Here is a 16511-nt window from a genome sequence, read left to right as displayed (position 1 = left end):
TAACTATCAGATGATGGCTTTGTTGTTTGAACCCAGCATTAAAAAAGGGGCCACAGCAGCATGATGATACTGCCATTAAATGCAAGCAAGGAAAGGTTCAAAGTGGGTGAACTAATTCCAAAGAAGCTTCTTGGTGAGATAGCAAACATTATTACTTTTTCTTTAGTGCTAGCAATATCAGCATTATACATTTCCACCACACGTGGTTTCCAGATTGCATGAACCAAATTCGCAAGGCATAAGAAGAAGAAAGAAATTAAAACCATAAAGGACCTTCATTACTGAAGACCATGTATTTCCTAGCTCAGTCTTTCCCTGTGAATAGTAAAAGTGCATTAAGAATGGTCTCAAGTTTTTGAGCAGGAGTGGAACACGGAGTTCTTCAGTTTTCAGCTGCCAAAAGTGGCCCAGAAGTACTAATGAGATGCATAAGGTCTAATCCAAAACTGGGAAGTGTGTTTCTTTACTTTTGCCAGAGGTTTGATGCATGTGCCAATAAACTTATGCCTTTGTGTCAAGAATCTTAGTGCCATGGTTACAATCAAGTTTACAACAGGGAAACTATGGGTTGTAATCAAAGCTGTACTTCCTCCAGAGGAAGCTCCTTCTACTACTGGAAGGGAATTTATGGAAATAACTAATTTTTCCTTGTTATCTTTAGCCTGCTTTAATGTTTCCCCATCTGTTTGCTGGAGGGCTGTATTAGTCTTTTTAGAAGGAATAAGTCCAGCCTGGTAGAAACAGTTAGATATTACTATATTATGAGTTCTACAGAAACAGTAAACCTATTTCAAAAACTCTGTGTCATCCAGCCAATGTCAGTATTTCCTGTTTCCTACCAGGTAGCCAAATACTGTAGCATGGACACTTCAAAATTATAGAAGAGTGGGTTCTTTGTGCTGTTTATATTACATTAATGAGTTTTGCTTACATATGATTCCAATTTACTTTTTGGGGTTGCTTTGGCTTTGTTTTTGCTTCCCTTATTTTAATTTTGCTGGTTGCTGACTGCAATAATATTGTTATTCATTCATTTTGCAAAGGAGCAAAGAATATTTGCAAAGGAAGAAAGAATATTGTCAATTTATTTGTACATTTTAGCTCAGGGGACATGGAGATGCGGAAAGACCTGGCCATAGAATCACTAAGATTCTATGAATGGATATCATCATCATCATCATCATCATCATCATCATCATCCTCCTCTAGAGTTTCAGATCTGAAATTTTGCAGCCCTACCAGGAGATTTCTGATCTGCCTGCAAACAGGACCCCATTTAGGCAAATGGTAACATAGATATTTCGGGAGCTCACAAGGAACCCACGATTAATTATCATAACAAAATCCTACCATTTATTGTCAGGGTTGAGACCATGGCATGTCACCATTTTTTTGATAACCATACTTTGCTGCAGATGTCAATGCATCCTAAAATCAGCTTCCAGGACCCAGCTAGTTCAGCCCTTCTTACTGTGGATCCTGTGGATCTTCCACTATCCTACCCTATAAAAAGCAACTTTTTCAAATGAAGGGAGGAAAGGATGAGATGGAAGAAGGAGAGGCAAGGAGGTTATGGATGGCCAAGAAAAGAAACCTGACTTGTTCTTTCCAAAAGAATAGACATTATAAGAAAAGGAAATGTATAAAAGGAGACTTTAGTATGGTTTTACAAAAAATAGTTCTGCAAGAGAAAATTTAAAATGGAATGAAAACAAGATACATTAAGAAAATAATCGAAAGGGCTGAAACAGAATAGAGACAATTCCAAAATAGCTAATTCATTTACTCTTATTCATTTACTCTTGCCTCCCTTGGGCAAAAAAAAAAAAATAGGGAAAGACCCATTGCAAAGCATGCACTACTTCTCCCTCCCTCCCCCCATCATCCATCCATCCATTCATCTATCTATCTATCTATCTATCTATCTATCTATCTATCTATCTATCTATCTATCTATCTATCTATTATATCATCCATCTACCATCAAACTTTTTAACTGCCCATCTCCCTTACAGCCATCCTTCCTGTCCCTGACTTGGGGCAATGCCCCAAGAAATACATTCTTTTAAGTAAGTAATTTTTAATTAGCAATAGCAATAGCACTTAGACTTCTATACCACTTCATAGTGCTTCACGGCCCTCTCTAAGCAGTTTACAGAGTCAGCATATTGTCCCCAGGAATCTGGGTTCTCATTTTTCCCACCTCAGAAGGGTGGAAGGCTGAGTCAACCTTGAGCCTGGTGAGACCCAAAATACCAAACTGCTGGCAGCCGGTGATCAGCAGAAGCAGCCTGCAGTACTGCAGCCTAACTACTGGGCCACCACCACTCAAATTAAGTAATTTAAAGTAATGACACAGGCTAACTCTGCTCACTGCCAGCAGCTAGATCCTGACTGGCTCAAGGTTGACCCATCCTTCCATCTTTCCAAGGTTGGTAAAATGAGTAACCAAATTGCTAGGGCCAATATGCTGACTTTGTAAACCACTTAGAGAGGACTGTAAAGCACTGTGAAGCAGTATATAAGTATAAGTGCTCTTTCTATTGCAAATTGGATTCAGAAATGTTAGGAAGCTGACTCAGGATTTCTTTTTTCACTGCCTTGCCTCTACCTACAACATTTGTTCTTCCCGTTTTTCTTTTGAAGAAACCCATGGTAACTTCACTCTAAAGGAAAGGTTGAGAATGGATGCTGTTTTAAAGGCAGGACTGGCTTGAAAATAATAAAACCATATTAATCGTTCTGTGCCAACCCTTTCTCCATTTTGTTCATATTATTTTTTAAAAAGAGTTGAGTGGGACTTGAGGTTCTCCACTAGCAGGCAAGCAAAAAAAGCACCTGGTCACAATCTGCCCAATTATCTAATGATGTCATTTATTTCTATGCCATATGGAGTCTTTACTTTCATTCCAAAGTTGCTGTGGATCTGATTAGGTAACATCAAATGTTTAGGCTGATTTATTTTAACTCTTTCTGGTTCCTTAGAAAATGGACCAGAGCTGATTTTTTCCCATTGCAAACACGGCAACTCAGAGGAGCAAATAATATTTCATTGTTTAAGAATTCACTTTTACCTTTACACCATTTTCTGCTTGCTAAATTCCATGGTATTACATTTAACCCTTTCCCAAACTGGCAATGATGTGGAAGGAAGGCGGGGAGGGGGGAACTGAATGAGAAGAATTTAAATTCTTGAAAGGTTAATCAGGGTAAAAACTATTTAGAACTTCTTATCACCATCACCTTTTTGAACTACTATTTTTTTCTCTATATCTTCCCTCTTAGAAGTTACATTTCACATTCTTTACCATAATAGCCAAAATGAAAACAATTTGCAGTTTATCTAGCCAACGTTCAATGCCAGAGTTAGTGCTATCGCTGGAATAATCTATGCAATTTAAACAAAACAGTTTAAGATTTTTTCCATACGTTAGGGGTCTCGACCCAGTTTCTTACAGCATTACCTGTTCTGTGCCAACCCTTTGTTCATTCTGATCATATTAGTTAAAAAGAAAAAGAAAATTACCACATATGAACAGACAGAAAAAGGGAAGAATCAGCAGGTATGTGCAAGGGCTGTTTGGGGTTCTGGCACCAGTGTTAATGAAACATAGCTAAACTTCCAAAGTGTCAAGGTTTTATTCCATCATTATAGAGGTTGTTGTTAAAATTATGCTGTAACAACAGCCAAAGGTCTTGTAAAATGTATGAGACACATAATCTATTTCACAAAGCCTCAAGAAATTAGATTAATTCTTGGATTATTAAAACTTGCGTATATGCTCTAAATTTTTGGTGGTTGTTCAACTATTCCATGATTGCTACTTTCCCAATTATTCTTTCTCATTGCAGAAATCTGTATGGTAATTACTAGGCATTCAAATGAATTTTCCACTGTCCAGAATTCCCTCTGAACATTTTATTTTAACACATTTATTAGGGTGCTGTGTGCATTTCTATTATGCACAAGTTCTGACTGGTTTTCTTATCCTGCACATGTCACATCTGATTGTAAGTTAAGTTTGATACACACATGCATTCATTTTTCATATTTTACTCCTAGATTTCCAAAGCTTTCATTTTTCCAAGGCTATTGAGAATTAAGTTGCAACTGAGGGCCAAAGCACACATTATATGGCAGTTCTTATAACCTTATTCCAACTTTAATTCAAATAAAACCACAGGAGGCTGCAATCACAAGCAGAGGCAGGAAAGATACATAAATAATACTGGATATAAATAGTCTAAAAATTAACTTCTCCTGTCACTTTTCTACTTGTTGGAGAAAAAAAGTGTGAGATGACCATATATATATGAGAAATCAGAAATTATTAGAATTTTAAAAAATGGATTCAAGGAATTTAAATAGTACTAAATTGGTCTGATTACATAGAAATATTCTTCCTTTCCCCAAGATGCCAGCTTTGTCTAGTGATTAAGGCATCAGGCTAGAAAGCAAAAGACTGTGAGTTCTAATCCCATTTTAGCCATAAAAGCAAGCTGGGTGACCTTGGGCTAGTCATTCTCTCTCAGTCCAACTCACCTCACAGGATTGCTGTTGAGGGAAAATTTGAGGAGGAGGGTGTGTTAAATATGTTCACCATTTTGAGTTATTTGTAAAAATAATAAAAGGGGGATACAAAAAATAAATTAATGAACACTAATGAATTAATGATTTGTCATCTGCTCAGCAAGTTCTTATTGCTGGCTAACAACTCCATTGTCTCCTCCAGATTCCTTAAACTGAGGAATATATAGACAGTTCCTTCTCAAAGCAAGAACAGACAGAGGCTTGTGATAAACCAGGGTGTCAAACTTGATTTCATTGAAGGCCGCATCAGGGTTGTGTTTGACCTTGGGGAGGGCAGGGTGGGTGTGGCCAGCTCCACATTACTTGTGTGATCAAATGCCACTTTTACTAGTAGTTTGTTTTGCTAACACTCTGTCAGCAAAAATGGAGTTTGTGAGGGCCGTGTCTGGCCCTCCTGGACTCCATTTTCAGTTGTGACAGCCTCCTGCAGCATTCTGCTAGCAAAAACAGAGCCTGTATGAGGCCACATACAGCCCTCCTGGGCTCCATTTTCAACTGCAATGACCTCCTGCAGCCCTCTGCCAGTAAAAATGGAGTCCTGGAGGGCTGTGCACGGATCTGTTTTCACTGGCAGAGTTCTGTAGGAGGCTGTCACAGCCGAAATTGGAGCATATGGCCCACCCATTTTCACTGGCAGAGGCATTGTGGGCTAGTCCTTCACTGTTTCCAGGGTAGCCCCACGGGCCAGATCTAAGCACCCCATGGGCCAGATGAGTTTGACACCCTTGTGATAGACAATATTTTCTGTATGAGTGATACAAGAGGTCATGAACATCCCTTTAACAAGGAAAATTGGCAGTCAGGGACAAAGTAAGGGCTGTCCTCACATTCCCTGGCTTTTCTTATGCTTGCAGGTCCAGTCATTATGTGCATTTTTGCAAAGTGCAATTCTTGGGAACTCATAACATCGGAAGTATTTCTTTTCATTACCCTCATCTATTGTGCCATTGGCCTGGAAGTTCTTTTTTTGTTCTCTAACTTAATTCTTATTTTGGGAAAAAATGCTCAAAATATGCATTTGTCTTGCACTTCATATTGTTTTATTCCTGACCTGAAGAATATAGCTTAAGATACAGCTTCATAATCTTTTCAGGTGTTGGACATTGTTGTGTGACAATTAAATCAGTCTTTCCTTCCAAAAATGGAAGAAAATCTAGTGGGAATTTGATAATTTGCACCTCAAAGATGAGAGGAGATATGATGATCTGAAGAGATTTTGACTAAATGATTTTTATAATGTTTCTATTATTATTATTATTATTATTATTATTATTATTATTATTATTATTATTATTATTATTATTATTATTATTATTATTATTATTATTACTATTATTATTACTATTATTATTACTATTATTATTATTTTGGTGGTCCCACAAATACAACCTAGAGGTTTTGCAATCAACACAGTCTCTAAATTGGGTTCCAAGTTGTACTTATTTTCCCAAAGTATTTTATTTTTTTCTTACATTCTTTCTGGTCTTTCTTTACTCTGTGTGTTCCTGCTCTGGAATATGACAGTTTGTTCTCTCCAGTGCATAACAATATGTTTCTCATTGGATTTATGTACTCAGAACTGGAAAGTTTTACTAGAAACTCTTGTTTTCCTCAGCTGCCCCTAAATGCAACTTTGTGACGGTTTGTTACCTATCTGACTAATTTATGATGTGCCAAGGTTTTTTGCAGGACATCCATTCCACATTCTTGGCCTGGACTTTGGAACATCCACAGAAAGAACTGTGTAGCTTCAGGTTTCATATTACAGCTGTATTCTGGATAAATATTTTTCAGATCAACTGAAAAGGGATGCCTTTTCAAATATCCATGATTGTTATTTAATTTTTTTTCATTTATATCTTGTCCACTTGTACAGGCTCTGAGATCCTAACCTCAATGTACCCACTTCACAGGATTGTCGTTCTAGGGAAACCAGGAGGAGGAAGGTATATTAAGTATGTTCACTGCCTTGAGTTATTTATATAAAATAAATATCAGTGGTGAGATTCAAAAATTTTACTACTGGTTCTGTGGGCATGGCTTGGTGACCCTGGAATGGCTTGGTGGATGTGGCATGGTGGGCATGGCAGGGAAGGATACTGTAAAATCTCCATTCCCACCCACTCCTGGGGGAAGGATACTGCAAAATTCCCATTCCCTCCCCACCCCACTAACCTGCTTCCCAGCTCCGTTCTCCTGTGCAGAGCAACAAAAGAAGACCCAGCCAATCAGCTGGGACTTGGGAGGCAGAGAATAGATGGGGGTAGGGCCAGTCAGAGGTGGCATTTGCCAATTCTCCGAACTACTCAAAGTTTCCGCTACCGGTTCTCCAGAACTGGCCAGAACTTGCTGAATACCATCTCTGGTCTAGTTTCTTCTTAAAAACCTCCAGTGATGGAGCTCCCACAATTTCTGAAGGCAAGCTGTTCCACTGGTTAATTGTCCTCACTGTTAAGAAGTTTCTCCTTAAATCCAGTTGCTTCTCTCTTTGATTAGTTTCCAACCATTGTTTATGGAATAATTTGACCTCCTCTTCATCTTTAAATATAAATAAGTAAATATCACTTTGAAAGTTGAGTGTTTTCAAAATCCCAGGCCTTTTGCCAGCTTCTTATCAGAGCACTCAGAAATGATATTCAAGTAGTGGCTTTGAACACCCACTCCTCTTTCCCAAAAACTTAGTAACTTACTTTGGGAAAGGGAAGAGAGGCTAGCAGTGGTGCTGAAAACTTGATGTGTATTTATGTGAATCTATGCATCAGGCACCATATTTTAGGACTTAAGCTAGGATTTTTTTTGGGGGGGGGGATCTGAGCAGAAACAATGTCAACAACCATCAGAATTCTGTAACTCCAAGTAGCAAATATGATAGATATTAAATTAATAGGACAACTCCAAGTAACCATTTTGTTGAAAAAAATAAGAAAAAGAAAAATAATTAATTTACATGTAGTCCTCGGCTTACAATGGTTCATTTAGTGACTGTTCAAAGTTACAACATCCCTGAAAAAAGTGCCTTATGACCAGTGGTGATATTCCCATTTTTTTACTACCAGTTCTGTGGGTGTGGCTTGGTGGGTGTAGCTTGGTGGGCGTGGCAGGGGAAGGATACTGTAAAATCTCCATTCCCTCCCCACCCCACTAACCTGCTTTCCAGCTCTATTCTCCTGTGCAGGGCAACAAAAGAAGACCCAGCCGATCGGCTGGGACTCCGAACAGCTGGGACTCGGAAGGCAGCAAATAGATGAGGGAGGGTGCCAAGCAGAGGTGGTATTTGCCGGTTGTCCGAATGACTCAAAATTTCTGCTACTGATTCTCCAGAACCTGTCAGAACTGGCTGAATACCACCTCAGCTTATGACCATTTTTCACACTTACCATTGCAGCTTCCCTAACGTCGTGTGATCAAAATTCAAATGCTCAGGAACTGACTTCTATTTATGATGGTGCAGTGTGGGGGCTAAAACATTTAAAGAATGGTTGCTGGAATTAGGTATGTGTAGTTTAATGAAAAGAAGGACTAGGGGAGACAGGATAGCACTGTTCCAATATCTCAGGGGTTGCCACAAAGAAGAGGGAGTCAAGCTATTCTCCAAAGCTCCTGAGGGCAAGACAAGAAGCAATGGGTGGAAACTAATCAAGGAGAAAAGCAACCTAGAACTAAAGAGAAATTTCCTAACAGAACAATTAATCAGTGGAACAACTTGCCTCCAGAAGTTGTAAATTCTCCAACACTGAAAGTTTTTAAGAAGAAATTGGATAACCATTTGGCTGAAATGTTATAGGGTTTCCTGCCTAAGCTAGGGGTTGGACTAGAAGACCTCCAAGGTCCCTTCCAACTCTATTGTTCTATTCTATCCTATCCTATCCTATCCTATCCTGTCCTGTCCTGTCCTGTCCTATCCTATCCTATCCTATCCTATCCTATCCTATTCTATTTCCATATATGAACGTCTAGCTGCCTTTATTAACCTTCCAAAGGACAAGAATATTTGCCTTTTTAGGAGCGTCTATGGAGAGGGAATGGAAAAAAGAAATGACATCTTAGAGATGAATGCATGAGATTACTGTTATTATGATTTGTTTGGCCTTACATTGTATTGTGTATGTTTAAAAAAAAACACAACTTTAATTGTTATCTTAAGATTCGTAAGCCTTTCAAGGTTGACAGATTGGAGTGGCATAGAAGCCTGTGCAATAAATGAAGTATGAAGAAAACTCAATATCAATTGTAGTCAGTTTTGTTCTTTTAGTGGCATAGATACATTATTTGGGCTAAATGCACAAACAACCCCTAGTGCCAGTGGTGGGATTCAATTTTTTTTTTTACTACTGGTTCTGTGGGAGTGCCTTGGTGGGCGTGGCAGGGGAAGGATACTGTAAAATCTCCAGTCAGAGGTGGTATTTGCCGGTTCCACTGTTGATTCTCCAGAACTGGTCAGAACCTCCTGAATACCACCTCTGGATTGGACATAACATACACCATTCCAGGAAGCCCATTTCTTCCAGGGGGAAAGCCTTCTCAATAGGAAAAGAACAGAATAATAAAGTTGGAAAGGACATTGGAGGTGCTCTAGTCCAACCCCTGCTCAAGCAGGAAAACAAGTATCATATCAGAGAAATGCTTGTACAATCTCTTTTAAAAACCTCCAGTGTTGGAGCCATCACAACTTCTAGAGACAAATCATTCCACTGATTAATTATTCTGACAGGAAATTCCACCTTAGTTCTAAGTTGCTTCTCTCCTGGATTAGTTTCCATCCATTGCTTCTAGTCCTGCCCTCAGGTGCTTTGGAGAATAGGTTGACTCCCATTTTCTCTTTGCTTGGAATATTGGAATTTGTCATCTTGATTATATTCCTAACTCAGAAATATATTTCCTTTGAAGCACCTGTACTGTTGGTTTGCAATGGAAGCAGCTGAGCTTCCAGGGAAGGGAACAATGGGAAGAATAGTGAGGGGGAGACAGATTTAAGGGGAATGAGGTCAGTTTTACTTGATCTTACTTGCAACCAGCCTAAAGTAAACACGCAGGGCTTCTGTTTTGATTATTTGGGCCATGCCCAGAATAGTTCTGCTTATGGGGGTGAATTGTGGAAATATAGATGGAAGGAAGAGACACCAAAGAAGGTCATTTGGGTTTGGTCCTGACATAAACAAAGAAAATGCAGAAGTCATCTAAGCAGCAGTTGTCCTGTTTATATTTTGTGGGCTTGTGAGTAAGTCTCAATAAACTTCAGTCCGTGACTCATTACCAAAAACAAAATGAAGATTGTTTAGGGATAATCGCAATAACAAAATGGAAACATACTTTTCCATTGGAGAGGGAATAGATGATTGGTGAAATGCTTCCAGTTTAAATAATCAGCAGCAGGACCATGCAACCTTTTAGAGAATCAGAACAATTCCAATCTGGTGATTGATTTAGGATTCAATGCTTTTTGGTGATTTCCTGAGTTATGAGAAGTTATGCTGCAAGTTCAGTTCTTTAAATGGGAAATGCTGAGGGATGGGCCTCAAATGATGCAATCACTGCCTGACATTGACTTGGAAAATGAATTCTCATTCATCTCTCTGGTTATTAGAGTTCTATTGGAGTGACAAGAATCATGTTGCTTTGAGCTTCATCCACTCATGCATGCATGAATGCATACATGTAACCAGCGCAAGTCTCAACTTTGCTCTCTCCTGTGCTGAACATCTGCCTGTCTGTTTGCCCAGCCAATGCAACAAAGAAGGCAACTTGCAAATAGCCAGTGCAGCATGCAAATCAGGAACAAAACTAATTCTTACATTCTACATTGACTGGGACAAGGTTTAAATTAGTTGACAATGAGAGTTAAAAGCATAGACCCTAATCTTTACTGCTTTTAAGAATACAGGCTATTAATATACTTTCTGTGTTCTTGGCAGATTCTGCTGTTGTTAGATATTGGCCTAAAAACCATATCCTAAAAGATCCATATCCACCCAAAAAGGTCAAGATTTGCCAGTGTGTCCTGACATGCCTTCACGGAAACCAGTAATTAAAAGATTCTTGACATGAAGGACAATGTTCACCTAATTTTGCCAACTGTCCTGGCACCCCATCATATCCACTGACCAGAAGCAGCAAAACTATAGCAACTTATAACAGTGAATACAAATTGGCATTTTTGTTAGTAACATGTCAATTCTAGCATCCCAGAAAAAAGAATGGGAAAGCAAATCCTTTTAAACAAGTTTGAATATTTGCATTTTTAAAATTAGAATAGAGTACTCTCTGCATTAGTTCAGCATAGCACAAACTGCTCTTCTGTTCCCCCCTCGCTCCTTCTATTTCTGGCTAACAAAGGGACAGTTCAAACTTTTATTACATTGAAACTTTTAACGGCTTTGGAAACCTAGTTAGGTTAATGTATTTAAAAAGTTCTAATATGCAACTTCCAACCCAATCTGACATAATATCAGGCACTTGTAGGTATATTCTTGTTTCCATTATACTGCAATTTATGGACTGTTCTTTCTTTCTCTTTTATTGATATTTTCCTCAATCTTGAAGTAGCAGCTTGTTATCAGTGGAGGTAGTAATTAAATTCCAAGAGTATATCTTATACCCTTTCCTGCTTTGGTTGTAGTTTTATTTCTGAAATGTGTATACTGCCAATTTGTGGCAAGGTGGTATGTTTCAGCCTGGCTCCATGGTTAAATTATTTGTCCAATCTTGATTGCAGCTAACTGTCCAAATAAACTGGAGGTGATTTAATTTTAACTGTGCCTGTCCTAGTTTACCTGAGCACTGTATGCTAGCATGGTATATGTTATGTTAAGATAATGCCAGGCCCAAGGAACCAAAATTAACAAGTGAAGTTTCTAATAAGTAGATTCATTATTGTTCTTCGCCTACAAACAGAATCTTGCCAGATTAAGGCAAGTATCTGCAATAACTATAGATATACTCTGTATATTTGGATTGCTAGGGAAGGTCCATCTTCACCCTTTTCCTTCCTATCAGACATTCCAAGCTCCATTATTTCTAGGAAAGAGCCCCTCCTTTCAGACTGGACTGCCATCTATAAGAAATGGTGTAGAGTCTCCTGCTTGGGTGAGGGAGTTGGACTAGATGGCCTAAAAAGTCCTTTCCAACCTGATTAATCTGTAACATCCAATCAGATCTTTGGAGAAATCATTAGTCCAACACTGGTTCCAAAACCCAAGTTTTATAGGACTGTATGAAGGTTCAAAGGGATTTGTTTTACCTGATTAAGTACTTTTGACAAATACTGCAGGGCTGCAGTGCCCTTCTAGGTTGAATAGTTTCATGGCTGTGGAATTTGGTAAGGTCCAGAAGAGGCAACTGGTAGTACTGTTCCATAGCATTGTTTGCTGAAGTTCTTCAGTTCTTCTGAAATTAATCAGCTTGTAAGATCTTTGGCCAGAGCTGGAGGAGAAAACCGAGAGGAGCCTTAGTCCATAATATTGGCCCAAAGACATACAAGGGTACCTAAATTCCTTCTTTGGGACAGTTAGGTTGTCTCTTCACTTCAGAAAAACAAATCACATCATTGTCATGGTATGAATTGTTTACTTGAAGGAACCTAATTTATTTCACACAGTCTTCTCAAGTATCTTGTACCAGAATCTTAGATGATTATTACCTGTATATAGAGTCTTGTTTAACATGTCACCTAATCGCAGGTGAGAATTAAGGAGAAAATGTTTTTTTCCTGATTTAACTGCATAACCAGCTCATGTACGTCTCACACAGTATAGCAATTTATTCTGATGAACACATACACATATATTCTGATGAACAGATGCACATTAAAGTATATTAGACAACAATATTACAGCTTTGTTCTCCTTTTTATGACAAAGACAAAAATGGTCTTAAATTCAATTTAACTTCTGTTGACCGCAAGAGCATATCAAGATTGGTTTTTAAAACAACATAATAGAAGGGATTTGCTCTTAGTTTCCTCCAAGATGTTTTTCCCAGTCTAGCTACAGGTCTGTATGATCTGCAGTCTGAATATAAACTATGCCAAAACTTGTATAATTTATAGGTCCAAAAATTCTTGGCCAGGTGTTGCCACCTGTTAAGACCTTTTGGATAACCTTTGCCTTCCAATTGGGCAAGTGCTTCATCCTGATTAGTTCATATTTCATAGATTGTGGTTTCAAATATAATGTATGGGTACTTGTAACTCACCATATTGATCGATTATTCAGTAATTGAGGAGCAGATAAGGTAACTTAACATTAGATGTAAATTCTCTTTAGTTGTAGATATCTATAATGCCACACTGGGTTTAGACATGTGAAACATCTTTACCTTCTGTTTTCCTCTTCTTTCTATTTTTATCTCATTTCATAGGGAATAAAAGCCTTCTGAAAAAAATCAAGAGGGAGAAGAGAAGGACATTTTCACTTCCTAAAGACTTGTTATCCTCATTGGTTAAAAGAGCTTCCCTCTCTATGGAAGGCAAATGCACAACAGAGTGCTTCCCTCTTCTAACTTCCACCAATCATGATCATGCAACCCCCATCAGACCATACTGTGGTCAGATGAGAATTGTGTGGTAACATGACAATTTCATAAGTTGTCAACAGTGGGCGGTGCAAAGGGAAGTCTTCTTCCGTACTTCAGGGAAGAATAACCGAATAACAGAGTTGGAAGGGACCTTGGAGGTCTTCTAGCCCAACTCCCTGCTCAAGTAGGAGACCCTATACCATTTCAGACCTTCTGAAGGCAAGCCATTCTCACTGTTAGGAAATTTCTCCTTCGGTCTAAGTTGCTCCTCTCCTTGATTAGTTTCCATTCATTGTTTCTTGTTTGGCCTTCTGATATTTTTGAGATTAGGTTGACCCCGCCCCTCTTCTTTGTGGCAGCCCCTCACTATCAGAATCCTGCAATCATGTCACCCCTATTCCTTCTTTTCAGAAATTATTTGAATTTCTGAAAATTTATTTTCAGAAATTCAAAAAAAGCTATTTTTTTAAAGACAACGGCAAACTGTGAGAAGTTCAGTTTCAAAAATAATGCTGAAAAAGCAGATGAATGGAAAACTAGCAAAGCATAATCTTGAAGCATTCCTTGAAAAGAGAGAGAGGAGGGAGGGAGGAGAGAAAATTGCAGTGGTTTTGGGAATTTCCCTTCTTGCCACCTTCACCATTGTTTATTGGTTAGCTCCGGTTCAGTCTACAATAATAGTCATCCCTTCTTTTGAAAAGCACTCTTCTTTCCTGTTTGGTGGTCATGGTGATTGCATACACACACACACACACACACACACACACACACACACACACACACACACACACACAAATATATATATATATATATATATATATATATATTGTTTTCTGAGGTTCTCAGGGTATTTGTATGTGGATCTTTGGTTGTTCGGGTTTTCTCAGCGTAGATTCGAAGTATCTAGGCAGCGTTTCGATGAAGTCTCATTCATCATCTTCAGGCTTCTGTCTCGGCTCTGTGCTTCTCAGAGTAAGCACAGAGCCGGAGACAGAAGCCTGAAGATGATGAATGAGACTTCATCAAACGCTGCCTAGATACTCGAATCTTCGGGAGAAAACCCGAACAACAAAGATCCACATATATATATATATATATATATATATATATATATATATATATATATATATATATATATATATATATATATATATTTTTTTTCTTAAGTTTTCATGGTACTTACATGTATGGTATTCAGCTTTGCTTGGGTATTTTTCCACGTCATTGTACTTGTGCTTTTAAAGTTGTAGCAACGTTTGGGCAGAATCTCATCTGCCATCATCAGGCTCCTATACACACACACACACACACACTATCACTTTACTTTTAGGAATCCAGTGCATACTATTTCCTCACTCTAGAATCTTATCCCACCAACAAACTTATGAAATTGTGTGACCTAAGAGAAATGGTGTCTGCTCCCCTAGCCTCCTATCAGTTTTGCAACTCAGTGTGGAATTGAACTGAATCTTCCTTATCCTAGTTTAACCCCCAAAACACTTAATTACACTCTTCATATAGTGAGCAAAAGCACAGGCAGATGATGGTATACCTATTCCAATATGCTATCATATTCTATTAACTAGTAATGGGCAGCTTTGAGGCTGGGTAACTTAACCACCAAGTTACGGATGGGCAATTTTAACTATTAAGCTGTTGACAGGCAATTTCAATGGCTTAGCCAAGCTTTGGCAGTGACTGCAAATCATTTAACAAAAAAGACAGGATGCTGTTCGGAACAGTTTACATTTACTCAAGAGCAGAGACCCTATAAACTTTTCTAGGCAGGAGAGAACCTTGGGTCTATCACACATAGAACTGCATAGAATAACAAGGTTGGGTGGGACCTTGGAGATTTTCCAGTCCATTGTCCTGCTTGAGCAGAAGACCCTATACCAGGGATGTCAAACTCAAGGCCCAGGGGCCAGAGGTTAGTGGTTTATTAAATTCATAAATAAAATGAAAATATGTTGATAACACATTATCGTAGGTTTAATATCTCATCATCCCGTCTCCCCATTCATCATTTTAATGTTGAAGGAAATGTAGTGTTTCATTTCTCAGCAATCTGAAAGTTGAAGTACATTTTGAGGTTGCATAAAAACAAGTCAAAGAACAATCCACCGTATACATTCCCACAAAACCACTAATCTTGACATGTTGTCAAGAGCCAACTCAGAGCAGAGACTCATGACAAAACAACAGGGAGACTCTCTTCTTAAGGATGGGTGATTCTTCTATTTTTCTTTTCAAGGAGGAACTCTATTGGATCCTATCAAATTTCATGCAAGGTAATGTCATCTCAGTAGCCTAGCTTAGTGCAAATAAATGAATCACATAAGGATATAGTATCTCAAGGTCGCCCTCTTGACAACACCCTTGTGAATAGGTTAGTCTGATAGGTAGGGAGTGGCTCCTGATCACCCAATTAATTTCATGGTGTGAGCTGGGATTTGATCTCAAACTTTCAGTTAGAAATGTAATACTTTAACATTTTAACATTTAGCAACCATCCCACACTACATTTCAATATCTGTTAGTTCTTCAATTATAATTATTAAAGAATAATAGTATAATTATTCTTCAATTATTGAATATATTTACTTCAAGCAGAATGTTAGAAACGTAAGCAAACTGAATGACCCCAAATGTCTGAAATCATAACAGCAGGAAGTAGGAATAACCTTGACCAAACTATGTAAGGCACTAAGGATTTAGATAAATTTTTCACTGTTCTCTGAGCAGATTTTTTGCCATGGGTAATTCCATTCTGCTTACCTAAAATTCCCGGTCTATTTTTCAGACATCTGCAAATGCCTTCACTTCCTCACTGAATCTCTGTTGAGTCTTTCAACAAATATTTGCTGCTTCTCAATATCACCTAAGATATTTAGTGCTGGGAACAAGATGAGTCTTTACATAGTGGGGGCAGAGTCTATATTCCCAGATTCTTGACTAATGTAGATTTGGGAAATTCAATGCTCAGTTTCTACTTGTGGCTTATATTAAAAAATTATAAACTGAAAGTTAAGAAGCTGATCTAGAAAAGAATTCTTGCTTTATTCTGAGAATCAATGTTTAATAGCACTTTTATTGGGGTATCTGATAATGTGAGTTGTTGCTCATAAGAACTTCTGTCTTGTAATAAAATGTGTTATTCCGAAAAATTTGTTAATCTACTAACCTCTTTCTGAATTTTAGTTTACTATATATTAGCATGGCTCTCCTTTATAATGATTTATTCTGAGAAACAGCTGGTAGTTGTTACTAAAAATTAAGAGACAAGAAAGCAATAATTTTGAGCTTTTGATAGCTACAATACTGACGTGTTTTTCCACTTTTGTATAGCCAAGAAAGCCCTTCAGAATCAAACCGTGGTCCTGCAAAGCAAGGGGACCAAAATACAAAG

The 16511-nt window shown here is 38.2% G+C and overlaps 1 long non-coding RNA gene across 1 annotated transcript in view; it reads right to left on the bottom strand.

The window, feature by feature from the left end:
• Positions 1–15933, bottom strand: part of LOC148126025 (uncharacterized) — a 55650-nt gene extending 39717 nt beyond the window's left edge. The window contains exon 1 of the long non-coding RNA XR_015742546.1: positions 15881–15933. This is a non-coding gene — a long non-coding RNA (uncharacterized LOC148126025). The remainder of the gene's footprint in view (positions 1–15880) is intronic.
• Positions 15934–16511: the final 578 nt, after the last annotated feature.

This window comes from Pseudonaja textilis, chromosome 3 (assembly GCF_049901715.1).
Source record: "Pseudonaja textilis isolate UNSWEBS1 chromosome 3, rPseTex1.2, whole genome shotgun sequence".
Lineage (NCBI taxonomy): Eukaryota > Metazoa > Chordata > Lepidosauria > Squamata > Elapidae > Pseudonaja > Pseudonaja textilis.
The sequence above is the reverse complement of the archived record's forward strand: the minus strand, read 5'-3'. Positions and strand labels throughout refer to the sequence as shown.